Source organism: Gavialis gangeticus, unplaced genomic scaffold (genome assembly GCF_001723915.1).
Source record: "Gavialis gangeticus isolate Ggan-Ray unplaced genomic scaffold, GavGan_comp1, whole genome shotgun sequence".
Lineage (NCBI taxonomy): Eukaryota > Metazoa > Chordata > Crocodylia > Gavialidae > Gavialis > Gavialis gangeticus.
Window position 1 is genome coordinate 9,288,472 of NW_017729002.1, and position 5,485 is coordinate 9,293,956.

Here is a 5,485-nt window from a genome sequence, read left to right on the forward strand (position 1 = left end):
AAAAAAAAAAAAAATAAAGCATTTGAAATATATTGCGATACTGCTTTTCAACCAGGGCACCATGACATGTTTTCAAGGATGCTGCAGACCTGGCACTGCTACCATAGCCAGGTGGAACATCCTAGTGTGCCTTTGTTTCCAAGAGGGGCATGTCAGGATGACCAGGAAGAAGCTACAGTAGAAGTTCCTTTGCCACAGCCCTTTCCAGTCCACCTGGCCTGTCCCCTCCTGGAAACGGAGGCATGGGGGACAGTTCTGCTTGGCCTCAGCATAAGCCCCAGCAAAGACCATGGGAACGTCAATGGAATGGAGGCAGGGGGTGCCAGTGTGACAGCACGTTTGTGCTCAGCACAGGCTCACTCAGAGGCCGTTAGCTGTGGCTGGGCAGATGGGCAGGATGTCAAAACTCCCTTCAAAGCTTGCCCCAACTCTTACTTGCAAAGGATCTGTACCCCTTGCAAGGGAGCTGGCTCAATTACTTTTGTACCACAGATGGTTCTCCTTTGGATCTTTATTTGGATATGTATGTAGTTAACTATTCAATCATATAGACTAGAAAAGGCACAGACATAATTGCACACATGAATGCATACACACACAGATATTTTACATCTAATAGCTGTTGATTGTTCCAGTGGAAAATGTTACATGGTCTACAACATCTTGCTCCATCAAGGTGAGCAGCTGTAGGTCAAACTGAACTGTATGGCAAGCTTGTGTTTCATCTACTTAGGCTTCTGAAAAAGTGGTTAACCAGAAGAGTTGAATTTCCAGCTAGACTGGCTTTTAACTCATGGAGAGCTTTTGACAAAGAGAGCCTGAATTAAAAAAACACAGTCAAAGCCTGAGAGTTAAACTGCAATCTAAAGAAAGCTGAATAACCAGTAACAGCCATTTCTTACAAGGTTCATGAAAGAAAGTGTTATTTAAATGATAAATCGCTGCATAAAATGTAACAAAAAACCTCAAACTAAAACAAACTAAAGCAAACACCTGCAGCATAAAAGATTTCCAAGGGCCTGTAGAAATAACAACTGCATACTCCTCTGTGAAATGAATGATAGTTACCTTATGCAATAAAATATTTAACTCCACAACAATTCTTTATAAAGAGGAAGGCTCATGAATTTTTAAGTTATTTTGTAAATCATGTTGTAGGCTGACAGTGGAGGTTAACACTTTTGCTGACATATAAATGCCAAGTTATCCCCATATTAAATTTAACACTGGGATTTGTGGGAAACCTTTTCCTGCTGATCTGTCAGAAACCATACTCTTTACCTGATGAAAGCTTCGCCCCCACACTTAGTGCAATGAGACTTTCCCACACATTGAGAGCTGTTGCAAAACTCAAGGGTAAATCTGTCATAATGAGATAATTTGGGAGGTTATATAGTAGGATGTGGCTGCCTATTACATAGAACAGCATGGAGCAAGGGTAGCAAAACTCATCGACTGGGGAGATGTGGATGGGCGTCTAAAATGAAATACAGGGTTTGGCAGATCTTTCAAAAGGAAAGACTTAGTTTGAAATGAATTTATACTGCAGTTGCTATAAGTGCTTCTCTTAAAAAGGAATTTGCTTGGTGATTTTGCTGTTGGAAATGAGACAGGCTGACACGACACTATATATTTGGGATGCTTTTTACTGGCACCTATAGGTGCTTCTGTGAGCATAGGAACAGAGCATTACTTTCCCACCTAAAGGCACACTGGCATCACCCTGCCAGTTACCTTCAAGATAAAGCCATTATTTTTTTAACCTATTTTTGGATACAAGTATTGTCAGATGCTGCAGTTGTATGTAAAACATAGAACCTCCTTGAGTCAGATTGGCAGTAATCCCTCACAGATGCCTTCTTTCCAAGGAAAGCTTGCTCTGGTCATCTACAGGAAAACAGTCTGATGACTGGCAGGAGGTGCATGGCATTTACAGTCTGACCCAAAGGCCATTCAAGTCCTTGTGCCTTGATTCTTCTATCCTGACCTTTACACTGTTCTTTACACTGAGGCAAAGTGGGTACAAATCAGAACCATGCTATTTTGACAGCATTTTACTTGCACTTCACACTGGCTTAAATGATTCTATAAGAGGTAGGGTAACGGGGAATCAGGTCCTGAGAAAGCACAGACTGTACAAGGCTAAAACTGGCAATGGAAGGGTGCATTATGCAGTATGGAAAAGGCTCCTTCTTCAAGATGGGGCATCTTCTCCCCTCTTCCCCCAAGAAAGATGTTTCTACATGTAACAACAGAGCAGACTTTACATGCACATTCATCAGGATTAGTTCAATATAATCTATCAGCACAGATTTTGTCCACTCAACCATCATTTTACCATTAGTTTCAAAGTTTTCCAACTCATATATATATATAATTTTTAGACAGTGGAAAAATGAGCATTTGTTTCTTATTTTCTTGCTGTTGGAGGAGCAACAGTATGAAAAGGACCCCTGACAGTTTTAGAAAGGTGAATCAAAGGCCTTGTAGAGACTGGGAAACAATTGTACATCATCATTCTCTTCCAAAACCCCACCCCCCAAAACAACATTTTTCATGGATGTAGCCATACAAAAGAAATTCTACACTAGAGTGCGACAACTTTTTGTCACAATAGCAGCTTTAATTTGAACTATTGGGGTGCTTGTACATATGACACCTTTACCATGTACACATGACAAAAATGTTAGTGTGTGGCCTAATGGTGTCATGCTGTACACATGCAGGAATTTTGGGGGTTTTAAATGAGTTTGCATTGTTGCAAACTAAACTATATCCTGATGTGGGTTAGTTTGTAACAGTGCGTTACAGCTATTAGTCAGCTTGCTGCCTGGCTATGGGAGAGGTGGGCAGACTGCCAAAAAAAAAGAATCAGGTCCCTTGTTGCTTCTGCCTTCAGCAGGTGCCTGATTCCTTTATTTATTTATTTATTTTTTTTCATGAAGCCTGCTTGCCTCTCTTGAATCCGGGGAGTGAGCTTCTGGGCTGAGTGCCCCCTGAGCTATGGTGGGACCCAGTCCTTCCTTCCATGGTGGTGGTACCCCCCAGGGCTGCCCGGGCAGGCTATATGCTGCCCAAGCTCGGAGTCAGAAAACAGTTGGATCAGGCCAGGTGCTGTCTCTGAGCTGGGGCAGCACCCAGCCTGCTAGCAGCCTGCCTGGGCAGCCCTGGGGAGGGACAGAAGGAAGGACAGAGGCCCCTTGCAGCTCAGGGGCTGCTTGGCCCCCCGGCTGTGGGCAGGCTCTGCTGAAAAAAAGGATCAGGCCCCTCATACCAGTGATAGAAACCCCTAAATTGGAATGATGGGTTCAATTAAAAACCCATCATTTCAATTTAGGGGGCATAGAATGTAACCCTAGGGACTAAAGCCCCCTCATGTGTACAAGCACCCTTGTTGCTTAGGCTACAGGATAGGAAAACAAACATCCTGTTCCTCCTCAAGAAAGCAAACATCAGTATTTTTGCAAAACATGAATTTAGCTCATGCTAGTATATTACATGTTTTTCTGTGAAGGTTGGTCTGTTAGTAGATAACAACCTACTCTTGTTAGTGATCAGGCCCTTCTCTTTAGTTCATATGGTAACAGTTCATGGTGCACTGGTGAAGGTCTAGGGCTCAAAGGCTGCTGATGAATAAGGTGGAAGAACTGTTGCATGATGTTCTTTACATAGCAGTTTTGCTCTTTTGTTCTTTTCTGCATCTGTTACTTATGTGTCACAACTTTACTGCACCTTAGCAGGCAACAAGGAGCTACTGCACAGGTGTCTTCCAACATTTAAAATGTTTAGACATAGCTTTAGACAGAGAAACCCCTAACTTTCCCATAACAGAATGGTTCATTACACTCAAAGGAAAGTTGTTTGCTTCAGGAAAAATAAACCCATAATGGCTGTTACACACTGACTTGAGCAGAAGAGGATGAACAATAAGCAAACTGAACAGAAAAGGCTTAAGTAAAGGGTGCAGACAAAAATTACATTTGTCCTGCAATTGGCCACTTGAAAGTGAGCTGCAGCTGTGCCCTAACAGAAGCGTACAGCTACAGAGAGCTTTAAAAGTCCTGGATTGTGCAACAATTAACCCTTATTATATGGATCATCTTCATTTGAACCCTCAAAGTGGAGCACCTTTATTAACTTCTGTCTGATTGGGCGGCTGGGCTGATGACTCCAGTGCTCTCTGTGTGATGAGAGGGGGGAGGAGGGGGGAAAGGGAACTTGGGCTGGGGTTTGCCCAGCCTGTTGGGGGGTGGGGTTTGGGAGGGCTCTGACTCCACTCCAGCGCAGACTGGGAAAACCCAAGCCTGAGCTTCCTCCTCTCCCTTCTTCCCCCTTCCCATCATGCAAACAGCACTGGAGCTGGGAGGGGCAGGGACAGGGCTAGCGGAGAGAAACTGAAGACATGCAGCTCCTTTGCTGGATCAGCTCCAAATTTGAGTTTGATTCCCCACCCTCCCAATGCAACAGGAAATGTCTGTTGGGTCAGGAGGGTTGGTCTAACTCATGGCACTTTCTGTGAAGTGCCATGAGTTATATCAGGGAGCAACTAAAGTTGCTGACCTGATGGAGTGGTGTCATGGGGCAGGATCCTAAGGAGCGGCCGTGATCTCTCCTAGCGCCCCCTACCGTGCCAAGTTGGTATAAATGCACCCTCATTCTCACCTGCCACGTCTTTGATGATAAGATTATTAAGGGAGGCTGTCTTTTGCCCCCTTGGACACGGTACCCCTGACGTACTCCAATCTGTGCCCCATCTACGGTGACTCTGTGCGCTCCTGCCTCAAGGGCTATGCGTGGCTCCTACCTCCCCTGATACCATGCCCCAAGCCTCTCGGATGTCCCGGATGTTGTCTAGTCAATCTCAGATGGCCTGAGTCCTTACAGATGCTCTCTGACCTCTCCTTCCTTACAGTCGCTCGCGCTCCCCACGGACGCTCCCCAGCCTCTCTCACGGCCGAGCCCACACCGGGCCTTCTCTTGCGATTGGGCCTTTGCTCGCGACCCTGTCTGCACTGGGGTCTAACCTCACGATTAAGTCCTAGGCGTGCGCCCTCCCTGGGGCTTCTCTCGTGCTCACCCTCCCTGGGGCTCTGCCCGCACTGGAGCCTACCTCCGCGCTTGGGACTCAGGTGGCTGTAGCTGTGCCTGGCCCCTAAATCCCCACCGTGGATCTGCAACTCCTGTGGGCTCAGGCAGCCTCGGCCTTACCTGGCCCCAATCCACTATGCCCCTTCGCAGGGCTGGGGTCAATGCCCCCTTAATGCTGTGCCCTCTCTGGCACCAGGGTCTCCACACCACTGTGGAGCCCCACTGAGGCCTCCTCCAACCCCTTATAACCTCTCCCGGTCCTCCGGTGTAACAACCAAAAGAAATAACGTAAGCCAATCAGCTGCAACTCAAAGATAACCCTCTTGGCTAACACAAACTCTAAACCATCAGGCTATTTATCCTCCCCAAATCCCTACCAGGGCTTCCTCCACCCGGT